This window comes from Dama dama, chromosome 20, assembly GCF_033118175.1.
Source record: "Dama dama isolate Ldn47 chromosome 20, ASM3311817v1, whole genome shotgun sequence".
NCBI classification, from domain to species: Eukaryota; Metazoa; Chordata; class Mammalia; order Artiodactyla; family Cervidae; genus Dama; species Dama dama.
In genome coordinates, this window is record NC_083700.1 from 36997008 (window position 1) to 37012742 (window position 15735).

Genomic DNA, 15735 nt, shown 5'->3' on the forward strand with positions numbered 1-15735 from the left:
GGATCTTTGTGACCCAGGGATTGAACCTGGGTCTTCTGTATTGCAGGCAGATTCTTTACCACTGAGCTCCTAGGAAAGCCCCTGAGTCAGCCACAGGTATACATATATCTCCTCTTTTTTGGATTTCTAGGAAAGCCCTTTTGAGTAGATTTATTCAAGTGGGTTTTTAGTGGTATTTTTTGTGGTTGAGTGTATTTTGATGTTGAGTATTATTTCCTGTGTTTAGCATTTGTATATTTAACTTGGAAAAGTGCTTATTCAAAATTTTTAATCAATTTTAATCTATTAGGTTGTTCATTTTATTACCATTGAATTGTAAGTTTGTATATATTCTGAATACATATGTTTTAAGAATTACATTATTTACAAATATTTCTCCAGTATAAGACTTCCCATTTTTGATGTTATTTTTAAATTTGAATCTATAAAAATAAAATGTTCCTTATATAGACTATAGTTTTGGTGTCACATTTAAGAACCATTGCCTAACCCAATGTTACAAACATTTTCTCCTCTGTTTTTGTCTTACAGTTTTCTAGTTCTAGGTTTTACATTCAAGCTTATGATCCATTTTGAATTATATATGGATATGGTACAAAGCATGGATGAAAATTTGCTTTAATGCATATGAATATCTGATAGCACAATTTGTAGGAAGTCAATTATTCCCTCTGACATGTGTGCTCTTTGGAAGAAAGTTTCAGTGGACAGCCAATCCTTCAGGACTGAGGAATTATGCTCCATCCACCTGAGGGTGGAGTAACTATACAGCTATATGGAATTCTTCTGCATAAACAGTTTATCTGTTTTTTCACAACTATTAACTTGTTCATTTATTTTTATCAGTGTAGGCTCAATATTTATCTTATACTCTGGGTTATAATCCATTACTGTTTCATATCCTTCTTCTTGTGATATTCCAGTTATGACTAAGTTACACTTTTAGAAATTGTCCTACATTTCTTAGATGTCTGTCCTATTTTTTAAAAGTCTCTTCATTTTCATTGCAGTTCAGTGTGGGAAGCTTCTGATGAATTATTATCACAGTGAATGATTCTTTCCTCTGCTATGTTGAGCCTACTGATCAGCCACTCAAAACACTCTTTTTCTTTGTTACAAAGTTTTTTATTTGTAGCATTTCTTTTTGATTTATTTTTAAGAGTTTCCATCTCTGGCATGGTCCAGATGTTTGTTTACTTTTACCATTAGATCCCTTAAAATATTAATTGTAGTTATTTTAAGTTCCCTGTGGGATGATACTAACATCTGCGTCATAACAAATCTGGTTCTTTTTTTTTTCTCTCTGCTGTGTTTGGCATGCCTTGTAATTTTTTTCCCAAAGCTGGACATCTTGTGCCAGGTAATAGGAATTGAAGTACTTTAGTGTAAGAATATATGGTGATCTGGCTAGGAGTGGGATGTGTTTAATGTTTTTTGTAACCATAGGTGCCAGAGCTTCAACTTGTCTAGTGACCTGCTTTTGTCTCTGTTCTTGACTTTGAGATTTCCTTATGCCTCCTTCTGAAAGAGCCTGTGTCTTGCAGTTCTTTCAGGTGTAATCCACTGTCTCTATATTGGAGCCCGGTTGGTGTGATGGTGAAGTGTTGGGGAGAGAGGTATTCTATAATCGTACATTTAAGTCTCGATGTTTTAATGGATTTGTGTCTTAGGTTTATGTCTTTTACAAGTGTTTCTCAACTGGTATAGCATTTTTTGTTTACTTTTCCTTCTTTTGCCTACCACTTTCCCTGGATTTATTTTTCCCTATCCTCTTGAAATATTGACTCTTGTTGAATCTGCCCCCCCACCCCCACCTTTTTATGAAATAAAAAGGCTAGATAGTGTTGGAGTGGAAAAATGCCCTTCTCCCAATTGGGATAGGCTTTGGCCAAATATTTTCCTCTGGAGCACAGGTATATGTCCTGATAAGGCTCTGGACACAGTTCTTAATGATTATTCTTCCCCCTGTTGGAGATGTAAGGCCACAAGTTAAAACTGTGTGCTGTCTTGGCCTCTGGTAAAACCAGGAGGACCTTGAATGTCTTAACCCAAATTCCTTTGTTTTCAAGGTAGCTGTGATTTGTTTTATACAGGTATGATAAACACATGACATAATATGACTGTCATGAAGGAAGAATTTCTATACTTGAAGACACCTAGAAACAGGAAGCATAGCACATTACACAAGGTCACATGAGGAATTACCAAGGTCGATCAGCAGACAGGAAGCCAGGGGAGAATGTTGTCAGGAATCTTTATTGTAGTTTCCACAGGAAGGAACAGGTAAGGCAGGGTAAACATAATTGGCTACTTTGAATAATTTCTGCAGACTTGGATGTATGGGGACTATTTCTTGTCTGGTACCTGGTCCTGGAGTGAGTTCAGTGGGAGAATAATGGCTTGAAGTGTAATAAATTCAGGGGGTGGACTCTGAATTCACTTCACTTCACTTCACTTCAGTCGCCCAGTTGTGTCCGACTCTTTGAGATCCCATAGACTGTTTTACACCAGGCTTCCCTGTCCATCACCAACTCCCAGAGCTTACTCAAACTCATATCCATTGAGTTGGTGATGCCATCCAACCGTATCATCCTCTGTCATCCTCTTCTCCCACCTTCAATCTTTCCCAGCATCAGGGTCTTTTCCAGTCATTTCTTCATATCAGGTGGTCAAAGTATTGGAATTTCAGCTTCAGCATCAGTCCTTTCAATGAATATTTGGACTGATTTCCTTAGGATTGACTGGTTGGATCTCCTTGCAGTCCAAGGGACTCTCAAGAGTCTTTTCCAACACCATAGTTCAAAAGCACCAATTCTTCGGTGCACAGCTTTCTTCATAGTCCAACTCTCACATCCATACATGACTATTGGAAAAACCATAGCTTTGACTAGATGGACCTTTGTTGGCAAAGTAATGTCTCTGCTTTTTAATATGCTGTCTAAGTTGGTCATAGCTTTTCTTCCAAGGAGCAAGTGTCTTTTAATTTCATGGCTGCAGTCACCATCTACAGTGATTTTGAAGCCCAAGAAAAGAAAGTCTCTCACTGTTTCCATTGTTACCCCATCTATTTGACATAAAGTGATGGGACTGGATGCCATGATCTTGGTTTTTTGAATGTTGAGTTTTAAGCCAATTTTTCACTTTCCTCTTTCGCTTTCATCTAGAGGCTTTTTAATTCTTCTTAATTTCTGCCATAAGGGTGGTGTCATGTACAAATATGAGACTATTGATATTTCTCCCAGCAATCTTGATTCTAGTTTGTGCTTACTCCAGCCCAGCATTTCGCATGATGTACTCTGCATATAATTTAAATAAGCAGGATGACAATATACAGCCTTGACGTACTCCTTTCCTGATTTGGAACCAGTCTGTTGTTCCATGTCTAATTCTAACTGTTGCTTCTTGACCTGCATACAGATTTTCAGGAAGAAGGTCAGGTGGTCTGGTATTCCCATCTCTTGAAGAAATTTGCCACAGTTTATTGTGATCCACACAGTCAAAGGCTTTGGCATAGTCAATAAAGCAGAAGTAGATGTTTTTCTGCAACTCTCTTGCTTTTTCGATGATCCAACAGATGTTGGCAATTTGATCTCTGGTTCCTCTGCCTTTTCTAAATCGAGCTTGAACACCTGGAAGTTCATGGTTCATGTGTTGTTGAAGCCTGACTTGGAGAATTTTGAGTATTACTTTGCTAGCATGTGAGATAAGTGCAATTGTGCAGTAGTCTGAGCATTCTTTGGCATTGCCTTTCTTAGGGATTGGAATGAAAACTGACCTTTTCCAGTCCTGTGGCCACTGCTGAGTTTTCCAAATTTGCTGGCATATTGCATGCAGCACTTTCACAGCATCATCTTTTAGGATTTGCAATTGGTTCAACTGGAATTCCATCACCTCCGCTAGCTTTGTTCATAGTGATGCTTCCTATGGCCCACTTGACTTTGCATTCCAGGATGTCTGGCTCTAGGTGAGTGATCACACCATAGTGGTTATCTGGGTCATGAAGATCTCTTTTGTACAGTTCTTCTGTGTATTCTTGCCACCTCTTCTTAATATCTTCTGCTTCTGTTAGGCCATACCATTTCTGACCTTTATTGTGCCCATCTTTGCATGAAATGTTCCCTTGGTATCTCTAATTTTCTTGAAGAGATTCCTAGTCATTTCCATTCTATGTTTTTCCTCTATTTCTTTGCATTGATCACTGAAGAAGGCTTTCTTATCTCTCCTTGCTATTCTTTGGAATTCTGCATTCAAATGGGTATATATTTCCTTTTCTCCTTTGCTTTTAGCTGCTCTTCTTTCTTCAGCTATTTGTAAGGCCTCTTTAGACTTGGTTTGCAAATGAAAAGTATGCTCACAGGCAAGTCTTTTGTTATCTCTAAAAAGTGGCTAGTTCTGAGAGTGGCAGTTCCTCCAAGGTCAGCAAGGTCCAAGTGTCAATACATCAAATACAGAAAATAGAAAACTTTGTGGTTACTTTCGTCTCACTCTGCTTCCTTTGATATGACCCTCTGCTTAACAATTCTCCCTATCAAATGGACTAAATACAGGTCATTTTAATCCATGAATAGTGAGTTTCAGTTCCATGCCAGATTACAGAATTAATCAAACAAGCCAACCACATCTTTATGGAGAAACTGAGGTGCACCTTCTCCTCTTGCTACTATAAAGCTTGTCTTCCACAGCCCTTTGTTTTTCACTCTGTTCCCAAGTGAAGCCCCCAGGTATTCCTTTATTGCATCCTCTCTTGGACTGTGGCTGGATGTGACTCATAAATTGCTGTCAAGCTCATGTATCCAGTGTCAGTTGCTGTGAGTTTGGCTCTTCTTGTAATCCTAGAATGAACCCCTCCCTCACCATTAGGGTGAAGAGGAAGTGATCAAAACACTCTCCGTGACTGATTCAGGGAGGGATTTTTGCTAGATAATCACCTGGAAGGAGAAGCCATGATATTCTGGAAGGTCCCAGGAGTTTCTCACACTCATGCTAGTACATGCTCATCCTCCAGCGATTTGGGAAAATAACATTTTAAGTATTCCTATCAGTTGATGGCTCCAATGGCTTCTCCTTCAGGTAAACATAGCAGGCTCATTTTCTTGGATGATCCTTTCTCCAGATTTTGGAAGTGGTGTCAGTTCTCTGATGGGTCCAAGAAAAGTCACTTATTTTCAGTTTGTCCAACTTATTTTTTGTTGTTATAAGGATAAAAGCAATGAATTCTAAACTTTTTACATGTTATGGCTGAAACCAGAGTCCTAATTCATTCATTTTTTTCCTCCTACCTTATCTCGTTTCGTCACCATTGAAATTTTTCTTATCAAAGTCACAACTGTGTTCATTTCCAAAATTAATGGATATATTTCTTCTCATACCTTAATCTCCCTGTGACATTTAAAATTGTTGATTAACTCCTCCTTCTTAAAACTCTTGCCTTGTTGAACTTCTAAAATACCATGATCCTGTTTTTTCTCTTCCAAGCTTTGCACACATCTATTCTTTAAGTGTTAGTGTTTTCCAGATTCCAGCTTCCTTTTTTCCAGTTTCCCGTTTTTTCTATCTTTTCAGTTTCCTTCACTTCTCATACTCTCTGTTTGGGTGACGTCCTCTGTTCCCTTGTTGTTTTTTTTTTTTTTTTTAATTAGCTCTTCAACTTTAATCACTCCTAAGATCACTTTTATCTTAATCCTTCTTCCTATATTCAGATCTTTTTGTTGTATTACCATTCTGGACATCTCCATTTGAAAGTCTAAAATTTCAGATATGATGCATCCTAGGTGGCTCAGTGGTAAAGAATCCTCCTGCCAGTGCAGGAGATGCAGGAGACGTGGGTTTGACTCCTGATCAGGAAGATCACCTGGAGAAGGAAGTGGCTACCCACTCCAGTATTCTTACCTAGGAAATTCCCTGGACAGAAGAGGCTGGTGGGCTACAGTCTGTGGGGTTGCAAAGAGTTGGACACAACTGAGCATGCGTGCACACAGAGCGAATAGAAAAAAAGCATTTATTTTCTATGCTGCACCATTAATCTTATATTTTCTTATATTTCTATATCTCTGAAAGGCTCCACTAGGCATAAGTCACACAAATAAAAAGCTTCAATTTTTTTTTTCACTTCTTCTTTGTCATCTAATCAGTCATCGTGTCTTTCAGTTCAGTGACAGCTGGACAGTGTATTTTCCGCTCTCCGAAGCCATTGCCACTAATCTTGTTTCCCACTGCTAAGTCAGTGGCTCACACCCTTCAGTGTGCATGAGCATCACCTTGCTACAATGCAGATTGCCACTAATCTTGTTTCCCACTGCTAAGTCAGTGGCTCACACCCTTCAGTGTGCATGAGCATCACCTTGCTACAATGCAGATTGCTGGGATGGAACTTGTAGTTTGTGATTTGGTAGGTCTAGGATCGGCCTGACAATTGGCCGTTCTAACAAATTGCAGTTCCAGGTGATTCTGATTTTGATGATTTGGAGGCCATGCTTTGATCATCGTTGTCCTAGATAATTACAGCAGCCTCCTTCAGAATCTCCCTGTTTTTATTCAAGGCTTCCTCCAACTCATATCCCACACCTAGAATCCAAATCTCCTTAAAACCTCAAATTTCCCCTTAGGTCCTTTTGGAGCCTTGCAAGTGCCAAGCACATGCTGTGTTCTGTGCTTCTATATACAAGAGAGGCTTTAGAGCATGCGTAGAATTTGCAGAGGAAAAGTTGAGACTTATTTTGCTCTGGCAGTAGGGTGGAGTGAGAGGAAGGTCGGGGTATAGCATTAGTTCTAATAGCACCATAAGGAGGCAAAGTCCTCCGTGGAAATCAATGGCTAAATAAGTAAATTTGTTTTGAATATACAGTCAGTGAGGAAATGAGCTAGACTAGAGCAAAAAGATTGTACTAGAGCAATCTCCTCAAGGACAGAGAGGAATTCAGTGTTTTAAACATTTTATTTTGCTTCACAGTGTTAAAGAAAGCTGGATTTACTTTTACACTTTCACCCATCTTGCACAGTTTGAATATGTATTTTAGCAGTCCTCCATGTGTTTTTTTTAGAACTCAAGAAATATATATTTATAGAGTATGTCTACTTATTCGGTTTGTGTGTAGAAATTTTTCCATTAAAATTAGCTCAAGGACTTTATTTAGCTTGCCACCACAGTCAAGAATATATTTGCTGTATCCCTAGAGTCTTAATATTATGATTTCTTTATGAAAAGAATTGCCATTTCCTTGAAGCTTCTCCTTCAAAGAGCTTTTTTATGTGGAGCATAAAAACTTGTTTCCTAAAATATTATTTCTCTTATTTAGGAAAATTCATTGTAAACTACTTGTCCTCTGTCCACAGAGGTGAATAAATTCGAGAAAAACACAAAATAAAAAGATATGGGTCTTCCAGGGATGAGAGTTGAGCATTCTCCCATGAGAATGTGGATGTCAATTAGGGTCTGTATCAGAGTCTTATATAAGAATACACATCTCCTGTCCCTCTCCTTCTACTTCCCTTCTGAGAGCTCATACCACAAAGGGTGGGGAGGGGAGCTGTGCTTGGAAACTACTTCCAAGGTAATGCTAATGTACCCTCTGGAAGAGAACTGACTCAAATTGCTGGGTCTCAGACTGTTTTTTCATGGATCAGAATTTTGGGGAGTAGGTGGGTAATATAGTGTTGTTGATTGTTAATTTTAATCATTAAGGCATTGAAATGGACAAATAAACTACCATATTTTGTCACCATCTCTTCCAATTATGTGGTATTTTAATACAAAAATGTAAGTAGAATGGGCTTCCCAGGTGGCTTGATGGTAAAGAATCCACCTGCCAATGGAGGAGACACAGGAGATGTGGGTTTCATCCCTGGGTTAAGAAGATCCCCTGGAGAAGAAAATGGCAATCTACTCCAGTATTCTTGCCAAGAAAGTCCCAAGGACAGAGGAGCTTGGCGGGCTATAGTCCATGGGGTCACAGAGTTGGACATGACTGAGTGACTGAGCACATAGGTAGAACACACTCCTAGAATAAGTATTAATCCTTTAAAAAAAAAAAAAAAAAACTACCCTTAATAAAAAAAAATCTTTTAATTTTAAAATCTTTTAATGTTCTCCACTTTGTAGGAGAACATTAAAAACATCATTATGGACCAGCACTTTTCCTAGCATCTAAAATCCATTGCCTTAGATAAGTTAGCAGCCTCAGGAAAGAAAGTTAACATCACCTTTGCTTTCTTTACCCTTTATTTTAATTTGCCATTTTGAAGCTTTGATTTCCATGTATGTCATAGTAGCTTATTTTGGTTCAATTAAGCATTTTCCTTTTCTGTTTTCCTCTGTTCTGCTCCAGGGGAGCCATCGTCAGTGCTAAGAATTCATGGCTTTAGGTCAGATGGTCCTTTCTTTCTGTCCTTCATCCAGTGGCAGGTTTAAAACTCTTTGATGGTTCAGCTCTATAATATTTAAAGTTCTATTTCAAATCCTTCGAACTTAGGGTTTTAGGAAATAGCTAGCTGCGTGGGAAGGCAAGAGAAGAGTCTATTAAAATCTACAATCCTCTTAGTGACCCATTCACTGGGGCTCTCAGCAAATCTGTTCAAGTTTTTCCCTCTACTGAAAACAAAGGAGAAAGCAAATGGGAAACTGAAACCCTACCAAGACAAATCTAAGAGGGGCCACTTAGAAATAAACCTTAATAAGAGAAAATATTGTAAGTACTACTTATTTTGTACACTCTGAACACCAAAATCTTAAATTTAACAGCTGAGTGGGGGTCCAGCCAGTTTAGGCACCTCTCTTTTACAATCCCTGAAGGGACTTTTATATTTACAGGTCTATGAATATGGGAAAAAAATGAAGGCTCCATAGGAGTGGGGGGTCCAGCCAGTTTAGGCAACTCTCTTTTACAATCCCTGAAGGGACTTTTATATTTAGAGGTCTATGAATATGGGAAAAAATGAAGGCTCCATACTATACAAAGAACCATATACTGTTTACATACATAACAACAAACTTTCAAGTCTTAGTAAGATTTCTGATATCAATGTCATTTTCTCCTTCATCTTTTGGTTATCATAAGCTTTGAAGAGGGGTAGCCAAAGGGATACCTCAGTGCCAATCTGTCTTCACCTCCTTCTCCCCATGGTGCTGTTCTCAATTCATCCAAGTTAGTCAGACCTATTCCACTACATTTGAGTTTTTTATGTATAATACTTACTCAAACACTTGTTATTAGATATTGACTTTTTAACAGCTTATTTCCATGGAAGGCTTTGCCTCCTTTTAACATTTTTGTTTATTGTTAGTTGGGTCTGTATAATCCCAGCTTTCTGTATCTCTGGGTGCATGCATGTGTGGTCAGTCATGTCTGACTCTTTGTGACCCAATGGACTGTAGCCCATCAGACTCCTCTGTCCATGGGATTTCCAGGCAGAAATACTGGAGCAGGTTGCCGTTTCCTACTACAGGGGATCTTCCCGACCCAGGGACTGAACCAGCATCTCCTGCATTGGCAGGCAGATTCTTTCCTACTGTGCCACCTGGGATCCCTCTGTATCTCTAAGCTGAGCCTTTTAAGTGTCTCTTGTTTGGGGATCAGTGTCCTGCTGCACACTAAAGCAATGGTCCGTGAGGAAGGAGTAGCACATCCCTTTGACAAGAAGAGTGATTTTCTGTTTGAACAAAAACTGGAAACACATTTACCCATCTCTGTAGGCTATATGTGTATATATAGTCCTGATTATATTGGTATAGTATTATTAAATATCTCTTCTGCCACTCATCCCAGCCTCCCAAGTAATAGTAGTAATGGTAAGTATATTAATGAGAAGCATTTCTATGTTGCTTCCTATGTGCCAGGCATTACTCTAAGGCTTTTTAAAAAATTAATTAATTAAATATTTAAATAATACTCTGAATTAAGTACTGTTATGGGGCATCCCTGGTGACTCAGATGGTAAAGAATCTGCCTGCAATGCAGGAGACCCAGTTTCAGTTCCTGGGTTGGGAAGATCCCCTGGAGATGGGAATAAACCTACCCACTCCAGTATTCCTGTTTGGAATATTTCATGGATATAAGAGCCTGGTAGGGTTCGTGGGTCGATGGGTCCATGGGTCCATGGAGTTGCATGGAGTCAGACACGACTGAGCAGCTAACACTTGACACTCTGCTCGCTTAACAGAGAAGAAGTCTGAGGCACAGAGATGTTAAGCCTGAGGTCATCTAGGTAGTGACAAAGCTGATCTTATGAACACAGGAGGCCTTGCTGTAGAATCTGATTCTTTAACTGCTGATTTTTTATTGTGAGAATGTAAACCAGAAACTGCCTTTCAATCATTGTATGTCCAAAAATCATACTTGTTATATATTTTTGTAGACAACAAACTTGGGACCAAAACATATTATAATAAGTAATAACCATCTTGCAAAATCTCTGGGGACTCTGGGTAAGCAGGGTATAGAGAGCATAGATTTGAAATCAGGCATACTAAGGTTATAAATATTGGGTGTCAGGTAAGATATGGGCAAGTTTCTTAACCTCTGTAATCTGCTTTCTCATAATTATACCGAGCAAAACCCCTCTCCTAAGGTGCTCAGAGCTGGAGTATAAAGAGGGAAGGACAGCTGAATAACTGCAATAATAGAGAATTTGAACATATGCAGTCCTTTTTCACATGTGTTTGCTTAACCATTATGCTTATCACATTTACTGTTCTGTGCTTAGGTTCTTTTCAAAAAATTTTTATTGAAGTATGGTTGATTTATGATGTTGTGTTAATTTCTTCTGTATGGCAAAGTGACTCTGTTATACAAATATATTCTTTTTCATTTTATTTTCCATTATGGTTTGTCACAGGATGTTGAATGTATATAGTTCCCGTGCTGTACTGTAGAATGCTGTTTAATCCATCCTATATATAATAGTTTGCTAATCCCAAACTCCCATTCCTTACCCCCCCCATACCCCTCCTCCTTATTGGTGCTTTATGTCAGCTCATCAAAGCCTCCTATAACAACTCCATGAGAAATTACTATTGTCATCAGGCTATTTTACAGATGAAGAAGCTGAGGCACAGAGTGGTTAATTAGTTTGCCCAGATTCAAACAGGGTTGGGAATTAGCAGAGCTGGGATTCAAATCCAATCACACTGGTACCATCTGTGTTTTTAACAGCTAGGCTGTCCTGCTTAATGCTAGTTAAGCCATGGAATGATAGACTGTTTGGCATCTTCCCAGTCATGCCTTTGCATAAAGAGGGAGATTGGGACTGCCACCCAAATTGCATAGAAACATTTTAGGGCACACGCTGAGTGGTTGAGCTGGAGCTAGCAGTGTTTTCTCATCAGCCACAGCTTTGGGTTTCAAAGTCACAGTGATCATAATTTTGGAACCTAAGGATAACACTTAGAATTGATCAAGTAGGAATTTGGGACTTTTCCAGAAAATTCAGGGCCTAGGCTCATGAAGACTATACCCTGTTGCCAGTGATATAATCATTCCAATATTATATCCCTACACAAGAATGGATAGGCTAAGCTCACACTATATTGTTCTCTTAGGTAGAGAGGTGGTGAATAAGACTGAGATGGGATTTTCTGCTTGGTTTGTTCATGAAATATCTGAAAACCCTTTCCGCCACAGTAACAAAATGCTCCTGTCCTGGTAACGCAGACAAATTCCAGCTGAGTGATTACATTCTGCCTAATTAAAAATTCTTTCTCTAATTTCAGATTTTCCATGTTTACAATGTTCTTTACCTTCTGTCCTAAATTGTTGTTTACTGTATTTTCCTGCTGCTAAATTCTTTACTGCATTTCTCCCTGGAGGTAGTTGTATACTGATAATGGTTAAAATAATTCTATATGTAAAGTAGGCATGGGGTATGTAAATATTTGTACTTTAACATTGGAATAAATCTAAATTAAAATGTATAAATATATTGTTTTCAGAACTTCTCTTAAATGCCTCATACAGTCAAAATTCCTTTTGAATATGGGTTGAAGATAGGACACATAGTTGTAATTATTTATTAATCATACATTTAATATTCCCCAAGCTGCCATAAAATGTCTGAGGAGACATGCTGCTAAGAATAACTTGCTCAGCATTGCAGTACAATGCAGACAATTTTCCACAGGGAAAGAAAAAAAGAAACATATCTTTTCACCTATTGCTGAGCAAATCGCTAGCGATTTTGCTTGTTTGAGCAGAGAAGTAATTAGTGGTATGGATAGAGGCCAAGCATATCAAGAACTTGAAAATGTGTTCCTGCTTATGTACTGATATGCCCATTTTGGATTTAGCTGTAATTTCTGCACACTTTATGAATTTCCCTTACTTGTGTCACAACCTTAATCTTGATAACTTGCTTTTCTGAAATAGTAATTTAAAAATAATGGTCACATTTTCTATAGACACACATTTTAATTATATGAATAATAATAATAATAAAACCTAAGCCAATTAGGTGCATATGTTAATTTTTTGGGAATGACAGCTCAATCTGACTTTTCTTTCTTCTGTAGTAACTCAGCTGTAAGCAGTACAGAGGCTCAGAGCAGGCTCAGAATATTAGAAAATTTAACAGCTAGTGGCAATGGCTTAATGAGTTAATCCCGGGCATTGAATATAGCCTTATTATTTTAAGGTTGTAAGTGGCTTTTAAGGTCATCTGGTTTTCTTCCCTGATTAAATATGTTGTTGTTTAGTCAGTAAGTTGTGTTTTTGCAACCCCGTGGACTGTAGCTCATCAGGCTCTTTCTGTCCCTGGGATTTCACAGGCAAGAATGTTGTCATTTCCTTCTCCAGAGGAGCTTCCTGACCCAGGGATCAAACCTGCAGCTCCAGCCCTGGCAGGCGAGTTCTTTACCACTGAGCCACCATGCTTTCAAATAGTGGCCTTATCCAATCTTTCAAACCTCAAGGATAGACTAATGTGTAGCCTCCCTACACAAATTTTTCTGGAGTTTTAACTACTCTGAAAGTAAAACAAATCAGTAATCAAATGTATAGTCTCATCCCTTGTTTCAGGAAGGATGGCAGCTTTACTAATGTTTATTTCTGTGTCTTTGTATAATGTGTTAACTGACACGGGTCTCTGGATAATCTTAGAAGCTGAGAATTAGTGAAAGACAGGCATCCCATTTGAAAGACAAAGGACAGGAACCCGATAGAAAAGCATGGTTATTATCTCAGCAGTCATGCTTGCAGTTGTTGCCGTTTTTTAAGTGTACGTTCTTGGAATTGTCTGCTGCTAATGGTGAGCCATTCTTGCAAAAAAGAAAAAAATTATGTTTATACTTATAAAATACACTGCTCAGAATTTATGGGTGGTGTTCTAAGACATATAAGTGGCATTCCAAGAAACGAGTTCTGAAAACAAATCATTTCATTGTAATTTTGGCATGTGATTCTGTGTAGTGCTGTTGCTTTGCTAGACTATCTTAATATTATTGTGCACGCCAAGTTGCTTCAGTCATGTCTGACTCTTTGCAACCCTATGGACTGTAGCCTGCCAGTTTCCTCTGTCTATGGGATTCTCCAGGCAAGAATGCTGGAGTGGGTTGCTTTTCCCTCCTCCAGGGGATCTTCCCCATCTAGAGATCGAACCTGACTCTCTTATGTCTCCTTCATTGGCAGGTGGGTTCCTTACCACTACCACGACAGAGGATGAGATGGTTGAATGGCATCACCGACTTGATGGACATGAGTTTGAGTAGGCCCCGGGAATTGGTGATGGACAGGGAAGCCTGGCAAGCTGCAGTCTATCGGTCGCAAAGAGTCGGATACGGCTGAGTGACTGAACTGAACTGAACTCTACAGTTCTTTTAGACACTTTAACAGAGGACATGCAAAGAGAAAAAAATTTGTGACTATTGTGTGGAATGCTTTAAATGAAATCAGAAGCTGATTTAAAATCTGAATTAGCAAAAGCAATATTGACATTGATGGCAAAGCAAAAATCAGAACAAGGAGAAAAGATATTTTCATCCTCAAAAAAAGAAAACAAGCTGATATGAAACAGCGTATACTCTAATGTCCAACTTGAAGTTGCTTTTAGAACCAATCTTAAGAATTTAATAACGGAAAATGCAAAATAAAGGTTTCTATGTCTGAAATTTTTTTAATGAAACAAAGACCAAGACTATCAAGGAACTAATGCTTTGTGTATTTTAAAATTTCATTTTAAGAATAATAACTTAAAAGAAGTGGGCGATATCATCAAAATACAGTCCCCTAACAAGACCGACCAGGTGCTTCCCAGATGGCAATGGTAAAGAATCTGCCTGCCATTGCAGGAGACACAGGAGATGTAGGTTCAGTTCATGGGTTGGGAATATAACCCGGAGGAGAAAATGGCAACCCACTCTAGTATTCTTGCCTGGAAAATCCCATGGACATAGGAACCTTGTGGGCTACAGTGCATGGCGTTGCAAAGAGTTGAACACAGCTCATGACTGAGCACACACAAACAAGACCAACTAGCCACTGTGCCTAGACAGGAGAGTGTTGTGAAACCAAAGAACCTAGGTGAGGCTGAAACACATCCTAGACAACAAAGACTGAGAACGAATGAATTACAAGAGTAAGAGGAGAAGTTTCACTTTGACCACATCACCTCTTCCTTGGTAGGGGGGCACAGTGCTCTACTGAGAAGGCCCCCAGGACCTGTGTTTCTCCAGTGAGAAAAACAGAACCTGAGTGAAAACCCAGCTTCCCTAGCATTGCTGGATGCTTCCTGGTAGGCTCACAGGGTCACTGGGAGAATCTGTGGAGCTCAATTACTGGATTGAGATAGATGCAGTTAACCAGTTTACCACCTGGCCAACTGCTTTCCTGCTTGCAGTAAGGCTTAAGCAGAGATCCAAGCCAGCAGTTGGGCAGATCTGCAGAACCAAGCCAATGACCCAATCAGGTCAGGGAGCTCAGTTAGCAGTTTGGCCTGATTTGGATCACCACCACCAGGCCATGCTGGCCATGGAGCACATACCATTCCCTGGTAGGAGAGCAGATTCACAGCCCAGCTTCTGATTTTAGCATCCAGATCCACTGCTCTAGAAATTGTGGCCACAACACTCTGCAGCAGTGGAAGACATCTTCCGGCTTTTGCACGCAGGGAGCCAAGCCAGCAGCCCTGTCCATCTGTTAGGCATAATTTCTGTCCTTGAAACCAAAGCTATGTTTTTTCCAGTAGTCATGTAGGATGAGAGAGTCGGACCATAAAGAAGGCTGAGCACTGAAGAATTGATGCTTTTGAACTGTGGTGCTGGAGAAGATTCTTGGGAGTCCCTTGGACTGTAAGGAGATCAAACCGTCAATCTTAAAGGAAATCAAGCCTGAATACTCATTGGAAGTACTGATGCTGAAGCTGAAGCTCTAATACTTTGGCCACCTGATGGGAAGAGCTGACTCATTGCAAAAGACCCTGACACTGGGAAAGATTGAAGGCAAAGGGAGATGGGAGTGGCAGAGGATGAGATGAGTAGCCTGCACTGACTCAATGGACTTGAATTTGAGCAAACTCTGGGACATAGTGGAGGACACGGAAGCCTGGCGTGCCTCAGTCCTTAGGGTCATAAAGAGTCAGACACAACTTAGCAAATGAATAACAACTGGCCCTGAATAACCAGGGGGCCTGAAAAGACCCCAAAGAGGCTGAAAACTCAGCCTGTGGAACCACCCAGCTACAGAGCTCAGCCTACAACCCTATCAGTGGAGCAGGACATGCGATCCGGAGGGATTGCTGTACTTCCAGTAGCCT